We start from the raw sequence: 11,043 nt of genomic DNA, 5'->3' as shown, positions 1-11,043 counted from the left end.
TTTTCCCGCCCGATGACGTCACGCATCATTGCTGGTTGGCCGAAATCTCAGCCAATTAGCTTTGCCATTGCAATCAGTTTTGCAACTTTTGCAAAAGTTTTTGCAGCCGTTCCTTCGAGCCGTTCCTTCGAGCCATTTCTTCGAGCCGTTCCTTCGAGCCATTTCTTCGAGCCGTTCCTTCGAGCCGTTCCTTCGAGCTGTGTCTTCCATCTGTGCCTTGGAGTTGTTGTGCTTTGCATCTGTGTCTGGGATCTGTTTCTTGGATCTGTGTCTGAGATCTGTGTCTGGGATCTGTTTCTTGGATCTGTGTCTGGGATCTGTTTCTTGGATCTGTTTGTGAAGACTTCTTTGAAGATGGCACCTAAACGTTCCATGCGGAGTGGAGGCGGCGATGCTAAAAAGACCCGGAAGATGCTGACAATCAAGGAAAAGATTGAACTGTTGGACATGCTGAAAGCGGGACATTCTAATGTACAGGTTGGTCGCCATTATGGGCTCAACGAATCGACTGTGCGATACATTAAGAAAGATGAGAAGAAGATAAGGCAAACTTCTCTGATATCATTCAACAAGGCTGCCAAAAGAGTAGTGACGCCTAGAAACAAACGCCTTATGAAGATGGAAGCTGGTTTGTCTGTGTGGGTAGAAGACTGCCGAAAAAAGAGCATTGCTTTGGATACGAACACTATCCGAACCAAGGCGCAGCAATTGTACAACCGTCTTGAAGACACAGATGCAGATGGGGTAGACCGAGGTAAGGACTGGTGTTTTTTATAAGTGTATTTAAGTGTTTTTTAAGGAAGGAGGGAGGGAGGGAAGGGGGGAGAGAAAGGAAGGAGGGAGGGAGAGGAAGGATGGATGGATGGATGGATGGATGGATGGATGGATGGATGGATGGAAGGAAGGAGGGAGGGAGGGAGAGAAAGGAAGGATGGATGGATGGATAGAAGGAAGGAGGGAGGGAGAGAAAGGAAGGATGGATGGATGGATGGAAGGAAGGAGGGAGGGAGAGAAAGGAAGGATGGATGGATGGAAGGAAGGAGGGAGGGAGAGAAAGGAAGGATGGATGGATGGATGGATGGAAGGAAGGAGGGAGGGAGGGAGAGAAAGGAAGGATGGATGGATGGATGGATGGATGGAAGGAAGGACTGTATGCTTTCATTCAAGTCACTTCTCTCTCCCTTTCCTGTCATTCTCTGTAGATGAAGGCGCTGATGACCCTGGAGACCCCCAGCCGTCAACATCTTCTGCTTCTTCAGCCTCAGCCCCAGCCACATTCACAGCAAGCAAAGGGTGGTTTGAGAAATTTCAACGGCGCTATGGCCTGAAGAGTGTGTCATTGCACGGAGAAGCTGCCTCAGCAGATACAGGTGCAGCCGAAAACTTTGTCCAGAGCACGTTTAAAGACCTAATTGCAGAAGGGGGCTACCTTCCAGAACAGGTGTTCAACATGGACGAAACAGGCCTGTTCTGGAAGAGGATGCCTTCAAGGACTTTCTTGATGCAAGATGAAGCCAAAGCCCCTGGCTTTAAGGCCATGAAAGATCGGGTGACTTTGATCATGTGTGGGAATGCAGCAGGCTTTTTGCTGAAGCCAGGGCTAATCTATAGGTCACGAAATCCAAGAGCCCTCAAGAACAGAAATAAGAATTCATTGCCAGTGTACTGGATGCATAATCCTAAAGCATGGATTACAAAACCCCTCACGCGGGACTGGTTTCATCAGTGCTTCATCCCACAGGTGCAGGTTTATTTGGCTGGCAAAGGACTCAATTTCAAAGTGCTTCTCCTAATGGACAATGCGGGAGGCCATGATCACCTGGAACATGAACATGATGGGGTGCAAGTCGAATTCTTGCCACCAAACACCACATCGCTTATCCAGCCAATGGATCAAGGTGTTATCCGCGCATTTAAGGCACTGTACATGCACAATTCTCTTGCAAGCATCGTGGAAGCAATGGATGCTGATGAAAACTTCACATTGAAGGCCTACTGGCATCAGTACACAATTGCATCTTGTCTGACGAACATTCAGAGTGCCTTAATGGATATGAAGTCACAGACAATGAATGCCTGCTGGAAGAAATTGTGGCCAGAAGTGGTGCATGCTCACAGGGGATTTGATCCTGAAGAAATTCAAGATGCTGCAGTCCAGAACTCTGTGAAGCTGGCACAGGCACTGGGTGGAGAAGGCTTCGTTGACATGACACCAGAGGAAGTCAATGGTTTGCTTGATGAGCATGGCCTACCGCTGACAGACAGAGATCTGGAGGAGCTGACCAGGTCAGCGAGTGAAGAAGAGGAGGAAGAGGGAGCTGAAGAAGCTGAAGAACAAGAAGATGATGGCCTAACTCTTGAGCGGCTTGCAGAAATGAACAAAGCTGCTGCAAATCTCCAACGCATGGCAGAACTTTGGGATCCCCACATGACTCGCTATTTTCAATTTAAGGCCTCCCTTGACAACACCATTGCACCATACAGAGCCATGTTAGCCAAGGAAAAGAAAAAGCGCCAACAACTGCCCATAACTATGTTTGTCACGAAAACCAAGAGGTCTGCCACAACATCACCTGCAGCGTCCATTGTAGACATGGTGATAGAAGAAGATCCCGATTTATCCTAGTTATGCTAAACCCCCCCCCAAAAATGTAAAACTGTAAATAAATATTTTTGTTATTTCTATCAGGATGACTAAGTGTTATTCAATGTGTACAGTACAGGTTACAGGTACAGGTAGAGGTACAGTACAGTACATTAAGGGGATGGGAAATGGTAATTTGTGGGTTGACAGTGTTGGGACTGAGTGGCATAGAGAAGAATGAATGAATGACTGAGTGAATGAAATTCAAACACAGGTGAGGGCTGGGGTTTTTTATTCTGTCATTGTTTAAGTGCTTTTTACGAACCTGGTTAAAAATGAAGTTTGGAATCACAAACTGAAGTTTCCTCACTGAGAGCTAGCAACTTGGTTGGGCAGAGCAAAAAACCTGGTTAAAAATGAAGTTGGGAATCACAAACTAAAGTTTCCTCACTGAGAGCTAGCAACTTGGTTGGGCAGAGCAAAAAACCTGGTTAATAATGAAGTTTGGAATCACAAACTAAAGTTTCCTCACTGAGAGCTAGCAACTTGGTTGGGCAGAGCAAAAAACCTGGTTAAAAATGAAGTTTGGAATCACAAACTGAAGTTTCCTCACTGAGAGCTAGCAACTTGGTTGGGCAGAGCAAAAAACCTGGTTAATAATGAAGTTTGGAATCACAAACTAAAGTTTCCTCACTGAGAGCTAGCAACTTGGTTGGGCAGAGCAAAAAACCTTGTTAAAAATGAAGTTTGGCAAAACAAACTAAAGTTTCCTCACTGAGAGCTAGCAACTTGGTTGGGCAGAGCAAAAAAACGGGGCGAATTGGGGAGAGGGGCGAATCGGGGAGAGCTAGCAACTTGGGAGGGCAAAAAAACGGGGCGAATCGGGGAGAGGGGCGAATCGGGAGGGCGGCGTCTAGCGGTGAGGAGCTCGGAGGTGCTGGGGGGGGGGTGGCCGGCATGGAAAGTAAACATTGCCAGCCTCCGAACTGCCGTCGCCCCACCATCTGCGCATGCGCGGTCATTTTTTTTTTAAAAAAGAGAGATCACGCATGCGCAGATGGTGTTTTTACTTCTGCGCCGCTACTTCGCGAATAATCGACTGTCGCGAGGGGTCCTGGAAAGGAACCCTCGCGATAATCGAGGGACCACTGTATCTGAAGATACAGCATTTTCCTGTTTGTAAGGACATTTTCTGTTACCTGTGTTTTTCTTGAATTTTATAAAACTGCCTTTGCCTTTTATCGGTGTGTCTGGCTTTTCTTTTTGGGTTGGTCTTGGCTTCTGGAGTGACCCAGACAGAACAACAAATAATAAACAATTATAAAGGAAATGATATTATTTCCAATGTACTTTTAAATATATGGTTGTAGAAAGAGATAGATTTTGCACAAAACACCTTTTAAAGTTCTCTTTTTGAAGAATATATATTTTATAAACATTTGTATTTACTGAATGTATCTTCATTACACTATAACAGCCTCCTGCAACCTGATAGTCTCTAAATACATCAGGATTATAGCTCTGATCGATCAGAAATGGCTGTCCTTTTAATGTTTACTTATTAATGGAAGGAACAATCTGGGTCACATAGTATTGCTCATTTCTCCACTGCATTCGTATATCACCTTTTAGAGCCATTCAACCATCAACGCACCATAATAACAGTAATGGGGATAAAGTAATATTACTTCAGGGATGGCTAGGTTATGAAAATGCTGCAGGGCAGTAGTGGGGAAATGGCTATTGTTACGGTTGGTGGGGTGGGAGCAGAAATACACAGTGCACGGCAGCATGAGATATTGGTTATTTGGGAAATGTGGAAAGGACCAAACCTGGGAAGAACATTGTCAAATCTGAAATTACATTTAACAGAATAGAATAACAGAGTTGGAAGCCACTGTACATCACTTCTAGTAAATAATTCTAGTAGACAAGCGGTGTCCAGTCTCTTCTTAAAAGTGATGGAGCATCTACAACTTCCGAAGGAAAGCTGTTTTATTGGTTTATTCTCATTGTTAGGACGTTTCTCCTTAGTTCTAGGTTGCTTCTCTCTTACATTAATTTCCACCCATTGTTTCTTGTCTTGCCTTCTGGTGCAAGTTGATCCCTCTTCATGGCAACCCCTCATATACTGGAATACTGCTATCATGTCATCCCTAGTCCTTCTTTTCTCTAGACTAGCTATACCCAATTCCTGCAACTGTTCTTCATATATTTTTGTCTCTGATCATCTTAATTGCACCTCTGCAGTTTTTCCAAAGTCTCAACATCTTTTCTTAATATAGTGGCCAAAACTGGATGTAGTATTATAGGTATGGGCTTACTAATTATCTATAAAGTGTTACTAATACTTCGCATGCTTTTGATTCTATGGCTCTGTTTATACAACAAAGGATTGTATTAGCTTTAAGTGATCATCTAATGGAACTCCAGGTTGTTCTCATAGTTAAAGTTAGGTGACAGACATTAACATAAATATTTTTGGCTTCTATCTAGATCACTTTGTCAGAACATCCATCCAAATTCCTGCTCATTCTCAATTTGAGCCATTTCTCACCTCAAATAACTTTAAAAAGTTTGCTTACCCCAGTTCCCCCATCTAACCTTTCCCCCAAAATTCTGAGTCTAAATACTTCAAGTATTATAGAGGTAATGGACTACTCTTCTGATATCCACCTGGTAACCCTAATGACAAATTCCTTGTGTGTCCAATCACACTTGGCCAATAAATTATTCTATCCTATTCTATTCCATTCCATTCCATTCTATTCTCCATATGAAATGATCTTGATGATAGATTTATACTCAATCACATCAGTTCCAACTGATCCTCTCCCCACCCCCATTCTTTGACTTTGCGTGCACTGTGATCCTTAGCATTTATGAAATAATTTGCTTAAGCTGTCATCTTTTCTCCCTTTCTTGTGTTTACAAGCTTCTATTTTGTTGGCTCAGGCGCACAATCAGCACAAGAAATAGGAATTCAGTTTGATTTATATATGTATACTTACTGTAAAACTTCCATCTGGATCCATTTCAGGCCTCTTTTGTGAAAAGGTTATCAGAATGAAAAACTAAGCCTCTGGTAGGCTTTAAGTCACCGGAGACATTTCTACAAATGCATGTAATGAATTTTCTTTATGTGGGAAAGCTGGAAGATTATGTATTGTGTATTAGGACATATTTACTTTCCCATGCCTGAGATTTGTTTATGCTGCAAACAATTTTTTCTTGTTTTCATCCTTTTGGATGTGCCATACATGTTACTTCCAACTCTTTATTTGAAGAAACAAGATACCAAAAGCAAAAAAATAATATTTAACATTTGAACTCTTTTATTGTCCCTAAACATCAGTGGTGGAACTTGTGACAATCTATGCTGAACTCTTGTAATTATATTTTTATTCTTTCTTTCTGTCTTGCACACTAATTCAAAAATTATACAACTACAGAAAATGTTCTACAAAATGTCATTTTAAAATTACATTTTTAAATCATATTTTCTCTGAGCAGTGCAAAGAATGCAACATCATGGAGGAAACAATGAGAAAGTATTTCAATATTTATACAGAAATAGGCAGTTACTATCACAGGCAAATACTGTTAAGCTCTTTATATTGGTTTTGATTTTGAAAATTTCCTTCTCATACACACACACACACACACACACACACACACACACACAAATTACAGACAGACATTGCTGCTCTTGCAGCAATGATATCAGAGGGTGATTGGGCACTTATCATAAAAAAGAGTTTTTGAAATATATCCCGTAGGCCCCCAAAACAGAAATGATTGAATAAGATATGAATTTTTTTATTTTTTTATTTATTTGTTTGTTTGTTTGTTTGTTTATTTATTGGATTTGCATGCCGTCCCTCTCTGAGGACTTGGGGCGGTTCACAACACGTCAAAGAAAACAGTATACAATATAAATTGCTAAAATCCAATTAATATAATTCTAAAACCCATTCTATTCTGAAATTCAATATGTACCAATTATTATAAATTAATTGGTACATATTGAATAGTTATTCATACTTCACCAGTACCCTATCATATTCTTAGCATTTATTAAGAACTGTGGTAGCTCAGTGGTTAGAATGCAGTACAGTGATCCCTCGTTTTTCAGGGGGGATGCATTCCAAGACCACCCGCAAAAAATGAAAAACTGCAAAGTAGAGATAACAATAATAATAATAATAATAATAATAATAATAATAATAATAATAATAATAATAATAATTTATTAGATTTGTATGCCGCCCTTCTCCGAAGACTCGGGGCGGCTTACAACAACGATAAAAACAATATTATACTAGCACAAATCTAATATTAAAAAAACCCTAAAAAACCTATCATAATTAAAAACCAAACAGCACATACATACCAAACATAAATTATAATAAGCCTGGGGGAAAGGTGTCTCAAATCCCCCATGATGCTATATTTACAACATAAATATAACCACCTGCCCCTTGCCCAGCGCTCCTTTTTAACCTGTGCCTTAAATCAGGAGAGAAGGGGAAGAGATGTTTGTGTGTGAGAGAAAGGCTTTGGGCGGCTAGCAGCAGCACTCTATCCAGCTTCGTCCTTGCAGTTCCTGCGCCAGGCTCTCCTTCTCTGGAGGGATGATGGATCTTCCACCACCACCGTGTGAATAACATTGCCGGGCTCAGGCAGTGGGCAGTGGAAGAGGAGGAGGCGGCGGCAGCGGAGGTGAGAGGCTTGCAAGTGGCCGCCCCTCCCCCGCACAAGGAGGTCGTGGCAATCAGGGGGCTGCTGTAAAGCCTGGCAGCAGCGAGCAAAGCCACTCGCCTGGGGAAGTGCCACATTTGAAAAGCTAAAGCTTGGGCACAGGAGGAGGGCAGCTCGGGGTCATTCTCTCTCTCCTTCTCCCCCACCCCTATCACCTCTCCTTCTGTGGGTTGTTTTCTCCTGGCAACCCACAGAAAAAGCCGTGGTATTCAAAAAAAAAAACCCACGGAGTATTTTTTCCTTTAATATTTTTTGAAAACCCATGGTCCGACCCACGAAAGTCAAGGGACCACTGTATTGCAGGCTAATTCTATTCACATTGTCAGGAATTTGATTTCCTCAATCCTGAATGACTTAAGGTTGATTTAGCATTCCATACTTGATATGTTAGTAGTCGTGATTCTAGGCATGCCAGTAGTTGTGCTTCTAATTTTATTTCAATGCTTTCTATGGTGGTTTGTTGGTTTTTTTGAGGTTGTTTCTAAGATATGAATCCTGTCAGACATAGCAATGAGGCTGTCCAATTTCGGTGAGTAGGATGTGCATATATAGAAAAATGAAAGAGTTTCTTGGAGAAAGTTGGCTATTTGCTTGGCTATTTTTAGGCAGGAGTAGTGGGTGGATTTAGTGCAGTTGTGGCATTTCTTGGACACATCATGTTCGTTGATGGAAACATTGCATTTATAGCATGTGCTGAGATCGTTTGGGTTGCTACTGTTTTCCAGGTCTTTTCTTTGTGGGTTTTGGAGTTTTTGCTTGGCATGGTCGCTGATTAGTTTGTATGTAGTAATTTAGAACATAGAGTCTCTCTCACACAAGGCGTATCTTTCTATCTCTCTTTCACAGGAGTCTTATCTAGAAGTTAATAGACTCACAACCTATTATGTTAATAGACTCACAACTAATTAGTCAATGTTGCAATATTCACAGTAATTAATCTGCTAACAGTAGATCAATAAACAATGTCACTCTAATCAATTAAAACAAATAAATTCTAACTAATTATTTAAATTCTAGTAAATGAATTTAAGCTATTAATTAAGTACTAACTATTAATTAATTGTGCAATCAATTAATTAAGTATTGCTAATCAAGTAATCAATTAGGCAATACTTGTACAATCAATTAATTAGGCATTGCTAATCAGGTAATTAATATATCATTAATATCTTTAAAAATTATCATTTAATCAATGATTAATTAATTTATTAACAATAGATCAGCAAACAATGTAACTCTAATCAATTAATATCAATTTAAAAACTCTTAAATTATTTAAATTCTAATAAGTCAATTTAGACTATTATTTAACTATTAACTATTAATTAACTAGTCAATAATTAATCAGCTGGACAATCAATTAATTAAGCATTGCTATTAAAGTAATTAATAATTCATTAATATCTTAAACATTATCATTAATCAATGGGTGATGAAATAAAGTAGTGTAGTAGGATGAAAGGGAAGGTTTTTGTAGTAATTGACTTTTACTTCCTCATGTAGTACCACTGTACTTCCACATGTAATTATTGCTGTCCTTTGTGTTATATTGGAGTGGCTGGAGTGTGTTATATTGGAGTGTAGTTTAAAAATGGTGGAGGATTGAAATCCAATCCAATGGGAGTTTAGATGCGATTTTAGGGGTTTTAAAGGATTTTTTTCCCACCAATTCCCAATTTCTATGGGAATTTTAAGATGATAGTAGGGATTTTTGCCTCATTCAATGATTGTTTAGATCAGGATCATCTTGAAACTTCGGCTCACTTCAGATTAGGAGTTTAAAGATATGTGTGTTTAAAGATGATAGATAGAATAGAGGGATCAGGAGCAGTCACAGTGTCGGTATCATCAGCTGTGATAGCGATATTAGAAGTAGCTGCAGTAGCAGTGCCAGTAGTGGTGGCAGATGAATTTACCTCCCCAAATGAGTGGGATTATCTCATGACTTTCTCAGATCCACAGGTTGCTTTTGCCTAGGAAAGAGATATAAAAGAGACCATCTGCTCCTTAAATTGAGAGAGAAAAACCCAATGTGCATGTGGTGCACATCAAACCTTTTCATATCTTCTCTAAGGACTTGCACTATTGAAGTTTAACTCTCTCTCTTTCCAACACTCAATATCTTCTCACATGGAGCTTATGAGAAGAACTCCCCTGATGGAGAGCAATACACAGTGGGCTTTCTTCAGCTGTTTATTTTCAGGTGCTTATGATTCTGTCATCACTCCACCCTTGCCATTTATTTTTTTTTGGCTCTCAGTCTGGTTTGCTTGTTGGATAGCTGCCATAAGCCTTGCTGATTACTTCTCTCTTCCTTGGGCTGCCACTGAGTTTATTTGCCTTTGAATTGGGAAATAATTTGAGCTTTTTCTCATTTTCCTGGCTTGGCTCCTTTGTCACCATGTGCATCACATAGATAATCTGCCATCAAGTCATTTTCAGCTCCTAGTTACCAGATATATTTTCTCCATGATTGATCTAACCTTAATTTGGTCTTTTAGATATTTTATTTATTTATTTTATTTATTAGATTTGTATGCCGCCCCTCTCCGTAGACTCGGGGCGGCTCACAACAAAGTAAAACAATTTATGACAAATCTAATAATTTAAAAAACATTTAATAAGTCATTATTAAAACAGACATACACACAAGCATACCATACATAAATTGCATAGGCCCGGGGAGATGTCTCAATTCCCCCATGCCTGATGGCAGAGGTGGGTTTTAAGGAGTTTACGAAAGGCAAGGAGGGTGGGGGCAGTTCTACTCTCCGGGGGGAGCTGGTTCCAGAGAGTTGGGGCCGCCACAGAGAAGGCTCTTCCCCTGGGACCTGCCAAATGACATTGTTTAGTCGACAGGACCTGGAGAAGGCCCACTCTGTGGGACCTAATCGGTTGCTGGGATTCGTGCGGCAGAAGGCGGTCCTGGAGATATTCTGGTCCGGTGCCATTAAGGGCTTTATAGCTCATAACCAACACTTTGAATGGTGACCGGAAATTGATCGGCAACCAATGCAGACTGCGGAGTGTTGGTGTGACATGGGCATACCTAGGGAAGCCCATGATTGCTCTTGCAGCTGCATTCTGCACGATCTGAAGTTTCTGAACACTTTTCAAAGGTGTATTCCAATGGTGCACCCATCACCATTTTAAGTGAGATGCGCACCACATGCACATTGGGTTTTCCTCTCTCCATTTAAGGAACAGATGGTCTCCTTTGCATCTCTTTCCTAGGCAAAATGAACCCGTGGATCTGAGGAAGGCAGGAGAAACATGCACTCATTCAGGGAGGTAAATTCATCTACCACATAAAAAACAACAACAGCCAGTCAGATAACCATCTTTCAACTTCTTAACCCAAATTATTTCAGCCCAGCATTTCACTAATTAAATAATTACATTGATACATCTCTCCCTCTGTAAATATTTTTGATATTGACAGGTTTAGTTTTGTTTTAGGAGGAGGAGAAAGTGTGCTGTCACAAGCTGAGAGGGAAAAAAAAAAGAAATTACTAGACTGCAGTAACAGCTCTTTTAAGATTCATAAGATTCGTTCCCCCCCCAATTTGTTTCCCCCCCCAATTTGTTTTTCCTGCTTCTATTCTACCATGGAAGGAAAACAGCACACCTGAAACCTGATCTTTAACATATGGACAATCCTGAATCCTGAAAATGACAAATGATCCTGACAATTGAAG

The sequence above is a fragment of the Erythrolamprus reginae genome, chromosome 5 (genome assembly GCF_031021105.1).
Source record: "Erythrolamprus reginae isolate rEryReg1 chromosome 5, rEryReg1.hap1, whole genome shotgun sequence".
Taxonomy (NCBI): Eukaryota; Metazoa; Chordata; class Lepidosauria; order Squamata; family Dipsadidae; genus Erythrolamprus; species Erythrolamprus reginae.
Note: the sequence above shows the minus strand (reverse complement) of the source record.